The sequence below is a fragment of the Rhipicephalus sanguineus genome, chromosome 10 (assembly GCF_013339695.2).
Source record: "Rhipicephalus sanguineus isolate Rsan-2018 chromosome 10, BIME_Rsan_1.4, whole genome shotgun sequence".
Taxonomy (NCBI): Eukaryota; Metazoa; Arthropoda; class Arachnida; order Ixodida; family Ixodidae; genus Rhipicephalus; species Rhipicephalus sanguineus.
The window spans coordinates 76899118-76908811 of record NC_051185.1 but is presented as its reverse complement, the minus strand read 5'-3'; positions in this window follow the sequence as shown (position 1 = coordinate 76908811).

Sequence of the window (9694 nt, the reverse complement as noted above, 5' to 3'; positions counted from 1 at the left end):
GTGGCTTAAACCAACCCTCGCTCACAGCATCCATCCGTATCAAAAAATAGCTATGCGATGCTCGCCTGACTGTCGCACCACGTTGCCCGCTCACTCTGTGAGAATTAACTGCCAGGCCAGAGGGAAAACACAACGCGCGTAGCGTATCTCTTCCCATTTCACGACGCTTTGAAGTGCGTATCGAGTATCAGTCTTAGCATATGTGATTGTTGATGCCAATTTCTTGACAACTTCAGCTACCGCAGTCATTAAATCATGATCATGGGTGTTAGTTGTAGCTACGGGATGTGCCACTAGGCGTCACTGTGAGTGCGTCCACATCAGGCGGTGCTACATCTGCCAAACAACAATAGACATTATACAAGGTCTGATATACCAATACACTAAAGCGATCAACTACTTTTGTGACGACACGTTTCACTTTCGTGCTATACCGATTCCTAGACAGAGGGATCAACTATCTCTTTTTTTTAATATGCGTAAGCACAGGTAGCCGCAGTTCCATTATTGGCATTAAACGAACATAATATGTTATGTCAACATGTTTGTTCTTGTCCATAAAATCAGTGGTTCTCAGCAATGGCTGTTTTGGGGACCCCTTTTGGGCCGGTGGAAGTGGTGAGGGACCCCTCCCAGTCAGAGAAAAGGATGGGGAGGGGGTGGGGGTCACATCAAGCGTGAACCGGTGCCTTGTGTTTCTCTGTGGTCAAAATGAAGTGCCACGCCGTCTCGATCTCAACAGCTTGTCAGTAAGTTTTGTGGTGTGAAGCCACATTCAGGCAACTTCTGCCTCTTTGCTCTTCACATATGGAAACCTAGAAAATGTATGCTCGCGTGCATATGTCGTACAAAACTGCAACAAACCTTACGAAGAAGGGAAACATAAGTCAGCTCTGCCGCAATAGAACAACGATATGCGGCGAAGCATATCAAAAAATCAGATTGGGCCGCTGTCACGGGGCATAGTGTGCCTCCAAAAATGCGTTTTAGGGGCGAAGCACGTTAGGGCCGAGTCTTGTACTCCCGTCGTCTAACATAGTTCTGGTTTACACGGAGTCCGCTAGGGGCGCTGCGCAAGCAGTGCTCGCATCCGGCGCGTGCTCTGGTTTGAATAGAGACCGCTAGGGGCGCTGAGGTGCTCAAGGGCTATATAAGCGCGCGTTTTCAGCGCGCTCTCTCTTTCTCTGTTCAGCCATGGATGAAAACGGTCGCTTTAGACATGGATGAAAACGCGAGGGCAGCGGCTCAACTGCAAGCGAAGCCGAGGGCTCGCAAAGCTGCTGCAGCACGGCGACGCAGACAACAAGCGGACCCCGAGGTAAAGTCGCGGGAAGGAGAAGCAAAACGGCAACGCAGACAACAGGTTTGGGAAGCGGATCCAGAGCTGAGGGCTCGCAAAGCTGCAGCAAATGAAGAGGACACAAAGTCCACACCTCAACGCCATATACGCCTTATGACATCAATAAAACATTTTATATACTATACACACGTGTTTTTCATGCAATTGCTTGCTCCAGTTGGCAATGTACGGGGGATTCACGGTTAGCCGATTGATCCCCTGTGCTTCGCCCACTCATCACCATTCACTTCCTGGATATACATAAATTTTTTATTGCGATAGAAATTATATGGACAGTCTCGGCTGGTTTTTGTCGTCGCCGCCGTCATGCACCGTATATGTATAAGTATGTATATATTGTAAAGGCAGAGACAGAGACAGCACCCTTGCTGCAGTCCGGCTGTTCTCTTCTGCACATCGTTCTTCTCTTCATTCTTCCTTTTTGCTTCCAAGCCGTAGTGCCACTTTTTACTACACTCGGCCACGCTGCAACGGGTCTACTCCAGCAAGAAAAAAGCACATAAGCCAATGTCACGTTTGTCGACGGACTTCGTCCGTCGACAAACGTTTGTATTCCGTCCACGTTGTTATTCTTTCCATCCTATCAGTGTGAGTTGCCAGTTTTCTGTATCTGATTGGGGTGAAATACTCTACCACTGGAAGAACATGCCACAACATTGTGGTCAATCGCAGTGGGGATCACTGAAGAATTATTCGCCCAAGAATGAGCACCTTTGTTTTCATTGCCGAGGTGCTAGAGAAAACGTTGTGTGGTGGTGTCAATTGACACCACCTGGGCCGAAAGGGTTGAGCATTCCAGGGCTTTTTGACAGCGAATCTGTTCTTTGTGGACCCTTCACTGGCGCCTGTGGTGTAATGCAGCTCACATGGCCTTGCGCTGTGTCTAGAGTGAGGATCGGAAGGAAAGGGGGAGGGCTGCGCCGTGCTGAGAGTGGCATGGCGGAAAGGCGGTGCCTTGTCGAGAGGGGCGATATTGAAGCTTGGTGGAAAGGGGGAACGAATGGGAGGCGCGAATAAAAGGTACGGCGTTGATGCTCTGTGAAAAGGTCGTCAGAACCACCCTGTAAAGTATTGTCACGTGGTCGTGGCGGTGAAGGAGGAATCAGCTGGGGTAGTGAAACGAAACCCTGTACTGTGCAAACTTGTGCCCAGTAAATGAAAAGTGCATGTATAAAAATACACGCTGCACATTGATAGCGGCCATTAACAGTCATCGGCCGTCGGTAATCTCATCAGCCATAAGTCGCGTCGGCATTTATACAAGTGGCATCGAATATTCCGGCTTTGTCATTGACGACAACGTTACTTGCAGGATAAGGTCTACTGTCCGCGTTGCGCGTTCGAGCTTATTAGAACAAAACAAAATATTTGGGAATATGCAACATTACCGCGCGGCGCGCGCTAGTCAGCGGTTACACGTGTAACGGGTTGGTTACATAAAGATGAAAAAAAAAAGCGCGCGTGGCAATATATGCTTTTTAGGTGAGGACACTCCTGAGACGCGATCCACAGATAAAGTAACACCACGCGCCCGTTGGTCCGTAGTCGGCAGCGTATATCTTTGGGCGGGACTACGCAACATGAAGACAAAAATTGTAGGTGTGCACTGGCGTTTCGCTGGAGATCCTAATTTCTTAGTCAGTGAACGCGGCAACGACACGCTAGCGACTAATGCTGGAAACGGGTACCGCGTTTGCACGATGATATAACGCACAAACACTTTGAAAAGACTTGGAAAAAATAGACAGCCAATAGCCTGAGAAGAGGATAGGGGAGGGAAGGGGGGGGGGGAGCAGCCCCAAGTTCGATGTTTTGACGGCTTTCGCGGAGTAGTTCACTACGCAGTGTCGTAAATAACCCCCATTTGGATAACCCTTTGAAGAGACAAACGCCATCGGTAAAGAACTTAAAGGCTTTAATGCGGTAGAAAACTCATGCTTGACCTGCTGGTCAAACGGGCAAAGAAGAATCTCTCGAGGCTTGGAGCCGCGCGTGAATATGGCAACTTCTTCTTCTTCGGAAGTTGCAACAACCTGCCCCGCGCAAAGCAAAGTTCATGAAAGCCGGTGAACTTCCAAAGGGTAGAGCAACTTGGTAGGTCGTTGCAGATGCGTTCCGACTGCAAGTCTGATAGTACATGACCTTATTTTTTCATCGCGACCAGCGTGGACTTCGGTCACTCTGGCTAGCTTCCACAGTTGGCGTGGTTGTAAGCTGTCTTCAAGAAGTACGACGTCTCCAATGTTTACTTCCGCAGTTGGCTTGTGCTGACGGGATGTTCGTAATTCTTGAAGGTATTCTCTTGCCCATCGTTGCCAAAATCTTCTAGATTGCTCTGTCTGTGCTTCCATAATTGGTTCAGTTGCTATGTTGACACTGGGCGCAGCTCGGACGACTTCGGGCTTGGAATCGAAACCAGGCGTTTTCCTGTGATGAAGTGCGCCGGTGTGAGGGGTTCCGGATCTCGAACGTCACTGTAAACGTACGTGATTGGCCTAGAGTTCAGCACGGCCTCAACTTCCGTTAGAGTCGTGACAAGATCTTCTTTCGTGAGGCTATGTTGTCCGACGGTTTTCTTCAAGGCTAGCTTGACGGATCTGACTATACGTTCATAGAATCCTCCCCACCAAGGTGCTCGCTCGACAATAAACTTCCATTCAATCTTGCTGTTTGCAAAGGTATTCGCGACTTCTTCCGACCGTATGCTTTTCCAGAGGTTGAGCAGTTCTTTCTTGCTTCGCTTGAACGTGAGAGCGTTGTCGGAGTATAAGGTCGCAGGAAATCCTCTTCGGGACACGAAGCGGCGAAAGGCGTGCAGAAAGCTGGAAGCAGACATGTCTTCAACCAGTTCGAGATGAATAGCTCTGACGACCGCGCAGGTGAAGAGTGCTATGTACATCTTCTTGAACGATCGTGTGACCTTGACTAATAACGGTCCTGCGAAGTCAATCCCCACAACTTGAAATGGTTGGGCTGCATTTACTCTGTCGGGAGGTAAAGGAGGGGTTTGTTCCTGAAATGGTTTTGCCTGTTGACGACGACACACTACGCATTCATTGATGACATCCTTGACAAGCTGTCGTGCTTGCAGAATCCAAAACTGTTCCCGTAAGTGGACGAGCGCGTCTCGTACACCAGCGTGCAGGAGTTTGCGATGGTGCTGAGAAACTATGAGTTTCGAGTAACGATGTTTTTTCGGAAGGATGACCGGGTGTCGCTCGGAATAAGGTTTTTGACTGTAGTGAAGACGGCCTGTCATGCGTAAAATTCCGGTGTCGTCTAGGAAAGTCCCGGTATTGCGCAGAGGTGACGTCAAGGAGGGCTGCTCACCTCTTCGAATTGCCATTATCCCTTCCGAAAAGGCTTCTGCTTGGACTTGACGCGTCCAGTACATCTCAGCGTTCGCTATTTCGTGGGATGTGAGAAATCCTGTTGCACTGTTGTCATGCTTCCGTTTGTTGACGAATCGCAAGACCCAGGCAGTTGTCCGGTGTAAACGAGTGATGGAACTGTAATTAGTGACAGGAATAATCGGTTGCGCTAACTGTGATGTCGTAGCCAGTGTAGTCAGTGCTTCGTGCACTTCTATGTGGCATGGTTGTCTGTCCTCTTTGGTCGATAGGTCCGAAATTATTCCAACTTGCTGTGGCCAGTATTCGGTGCCTTTAAGTAACCACGAAGGTCCATGCCACCACAATTCTGACGATGCGAGCTGCTCAGCATTTGATCCTCTGGTGATCATATCTGCAGGCTTTTCCTTCCCTGGGCAATGGTTCCACCACTTTATGTTTGTAGCAGCTTGAATCTCATCCACTCGATGTCGTACGAATTGTTTCCAACGATGGCTGTCACCTCTTATCCAGTGAAGCGCTATCATAGAGTCTGTCCACAGGTACACGCTGTTGAAGGAGTTAGGGATAGACCGATTGACGTGCTCGTACAGTCTTGATGCGATTAAGCAAGCAAGAAGCTCTAATCTGGCCAGGGTTAATTCTTTGATTGGGGCTATGCGAGCCTTACAAAGGATGATTGTGGAATAAGACCCTTCTTGATAATCGAAGGTGCACAGGTAGGCGACTGCGCCGTAAGCGGATGGGCTTGCATCAGCAAACACGTGAAGCGTGCTGTTCTTAACCTGTGGTGCCAAATCGTGCAGATAGAAGCGAGGCAGCTCGATTCCGTAGAGAATAGGGAGCTCATCACACCACCCTTTCCATTCATTCAGGAGTGAAGGCGGAAGAGCAGCGTCCCACTCGACGTTGAGCTTCCAGATGCGCTGAAAGCATATCTTGGCTCTGATAGTGAACGGGGTTAGATATTCTAGTGGGTCGTACAGTCTTGCGGTTGCTTGCAGTATAAAGCGCTTGGTGTCAATTCTGGATTTCACAAAGTCGAGGACAGGTCCAGGGGAAAACGATAGGTTGTCGGTATCGGGATGCCAAACGAACCCAAGAACCTTGAAAACACGTAGTGGTTCGCTGACGGGAAGCTCTTCACAACCTTGCTTCAACTGCACGTGCTTGAGAACAGCTAGTTCGTTTGATGCCCATTTATGAAGTTTCATTGCAGCGGCAGCAAATATTTTCGTTGTTTCTGCGCAGAGCTTGATAGCTTCATCGACGTTGTCGGCTCCAGTGATTATATCATCAACATAGATGCAATCTTGCAGCTTTGCGACGGTAGCAGGGTACTCAGTGGACATCTTGTCTAAATGATGCCGAATAGCTGCCGCAAGAAGAAACGGACTTGAAGTCGTGCCGAAAGCTACCCGTGTCATCCGGAAAGTGATCACCCTTGAGAGCGACTCGTTAGGTACGACAAGTTTCTCATACCAAAGGTATCGCAATGCATCTCTGTCGTCTTCTTTGATCAAAATTTGCAGAAATGCCTTTTCAATGTCGGCTACGAGAGCGATGCGGTGGCGACGAAAGCTTAACAGTAGGCTAACTAGATCGGCGTTCAGGTTGGGCCCACTGTGGAGACTGTCGTTGAGCGAAATATGCTCCTTTGCATGTGAAGAAGCATCGAAGACGACACGTGTCTTCGTTGACCTGTCTTCTTTGATCACGGCGTGGTGAGGTATATAATATATTGGGCCTTTTGCGATTGCCGTGTCGTCGACCACTTCGGCCATATTATCATTGGCGTACTTGGAGATGGCCGCGTGGTACGCTGCCAATAACTCAGAGTTTCGAAGAAGCCTCCTTGTCATCTGACTTAGCCGCCTTTGTGCTGCGGCCTTGTTGTCATCGCGTAGAATATCCGTCTTCCACGGAAGTCTTACTCCATAGCGACCATTCACTTGGTTGACGGTCTCCTTAAAATATGTCAGAACAGGATCGTCCTCATTCTGTGGTGATTCCATTTCCACTGAGTCAACATTCCAAAACCTTTCGATTGCGTCGTGTATAGGGCCAGCTTGTACGTTCAGAACCATGGCTTCCGTGCACAGCTCTGTCAAGTTGGTTGTCGCTGGTCCGTGAACTGTCCAGCCAAAAACTGTTTCCACTGCCCTTAAACCTTGATTTAAGGACTGTGTTTGGCCTGTCACAAGTTCCCAGTAGTGGTCGGCTCCGATTAGAAGCTCTATTGACGTCTCGTTAACGTGACTGGCTGGCAAGTCGAAACCAGCAATTATAAGGCCGTGGTTTGACATTTCTTTCAGTTCGCCGCCTTGAAGTACTGGAACCGGTTGATTGCAAATCTTCTCAATGACAAGTGCATCTATGCTGTATCTTGAGACTTCATTTGTTCCCTGGAGGTGCAGCGTAACCTTTCGGAAGCTTCGCTTCTTGTTATGGCCGCCGAAGGATCCCACTGACAAATTTTCGTAGCCTGTCGTTTTGCACTTGAGTCGTTTCGCAAGTCGGCTTGTCACGAACGTTCTCTGACTTCCACCGTCAAAAAGAATGCGCGCGACAGCACTTGTCCGACCGGAGGACACATGTACGATCGCTGTTTGAAGGTAAATCAGTCGTTGTCCCGTGACCGCTGGCATCTGAAGGGGCGTGGCCGCACTCTCAGAATTGGAACTCACGATGCTTGGCTCGCACATGGTTGTCGCGTGTCGTCGATGGCATTTAAGGCAGCTGACCTTTCTGTGGCAATCCTTCGCCAGATGAGATTTCATTGTACATCTGAAGCAGCGCCCATTTTGCTGAAGCTTGGTCTTCTTGTCTGTGATGGTAAGCGCGGCTTTGCACTGTTCGGTAGCATGTTCTTCGCTGTTACAGAAGAAACAGACAGTTCGTGTGTGGTACTCTGAAGTCTGCGCTATTTGTTTCGACATGCTCGATTTGAATGGCTTCTGGTATGACCTGCTTGCTTCAGTTTGTTTAGCTCGCTTGTTTCGGTCCGTTTCAACGCTCCAGGACTCGCAGCGTTCTCGTGCTTCCACTTCTCTGTTGATGAAGTCAAGCAGTGATCGTAGGCTTCTATGCGATGCGGAAGACGTCTGCTCACCTACTGCATCGTTTCCGCTAGACGACGGGTGTTCGTAGGTTTGTTCGCCACGCCGGTAGTACTCTAAGACCAGCTCTCCTGGTAGACTTCGGAGGATGATCGGTTGTAGAACGGTTGAGAACGACTCCTCTGTAATCTTCAATGCCCGGAGACCACGAATATTAGCCTCGATGTCGTCATACAAGCGACGCAATCCGCGTACATCTGCTGTTGACCGAACGGGTTGTGAGTCGATGAGCTGCTCGACGTGGTCTTTGACAATGATGTCTTCCTTAGCGAATCGAGCAATGAGGATGGCCCGTGCATCTTGATAACACCTCGAACTTGCAGGCAGTCCGGCAATAGCAGCAGCTGCGGGGCCTGTCAGCGATGATCGCAAATAGGCAAACTTGTCTACATCCGTCAAAGCCGGGTTCTCGTGGACTACGGTTTGAAACTGCTCCCAAAATAGAGGCCATTTGCGAGGCGTTCCGTTAAACTTCAAAAGTTCTAGGCGAGGAAGCCTTATGCTGTGACTAGAAGTCGGTGTATCCGCCGCGGTAGAGTTTAGGTTTGGCGGTGCAGGTTCTGCCGATGGCTGCAACTGCAGAATCCGGTACTTCAGTTTGGACGAGTAAGTAACAGCTTTGTCTATGTACTCGGCAGCACGAAGGAATTCTTGTTCACTGCCAGTGCCCGTTAAATACGGCTCTATCTCCCGATCAACAGATTTCAGCTCGCCGGTGATACCTTCCAACCGGTCTGCGAGTACCTGAAGATCATGCAAGCTTGCTCCGTCATTTGAAACAGCCGCCTCGATTTCATTTACTAGCTTCGTTAAAAGGGTGCGATGAGCTTTGCGCATGCCTTTAAGCGAGTCCATGACGGTGGTCGGTTGAGTCGTGGCAGTCTGGACGATTGGCAGGTCGTGATAGATGCTTGTCTGCCCTCGGTTACTGTGGATGCCGTCGTTGGATGGCTCCCGGCGGCTTTCGGCACCACTTTGAAGAGACAAACGCCTTCGGTAAAGAACTTAAAGGCTTTAATGCGGTAGAAAACTCATGCTTGACCTGCTGGTCAAACGGGCAAAGCAGAATCTCTCGAGGCTTGGAGCCGCGCGTGAATATGACAACTTCTTCTTCTTCGGAAGTTGCAACACCCTTTACATGCTGAGACACAGAACAGCTTACCACCCAACAACAGCAATCTAACAAGCTATAGAAGTTCAATGAAGAGGATTGAATGCCTCAGAGGGGCTTGCCCACGTTTCCATCAGTGGACCTATCTTTATCGGGGCGCCTTGCAACCTTCATGTTTTAGTATTCAGGCAGGTTAGTTGTTGACGTCGTGTCGCTTTGCGTCGGTGTCAGTACTTGTGTGAAAAAAAATCACAGCATATCCACGGGGTGAATGATGATGAGTCGGGCGAAGCTCCGGAGCGAATCATCGGTAAACCGTGAAACTGTTCCGTGAAATTCGCCCAGTACATCATATAAAGAGTGTGAAACACCTCGGTGAGGTTATTATCGAACCAAAGTCGATCACAAACGTCGCAACTGTGGCCAAACGAATGAACGAGAAATTGCCGCTGGAACCGCGCGTCGGCTCCTTGAATGTGAGACCGCTACCGCCGCTTCCCGCGCACGAGCACCATCAAGGTCTGCCAGGCGCTGCACTCGCTTCGCTGCCGCTTCTCGGGCTCGCACAGCGGGATCCTGGCGATGAGCACGAGCCACCGCGGCCCTCCGCGCCCGCCGCTCCGCTTCGTCCATGCCCCACCAACGATCCGACACGTACGGCGACGATGCAGGAGACTGAGTGAGTCACTCGTTCCCCGCGCACCCAGGCACAGCCCGCCCAGCAGCCGATCGGAGAGTAGCGGCGCTTCCACCG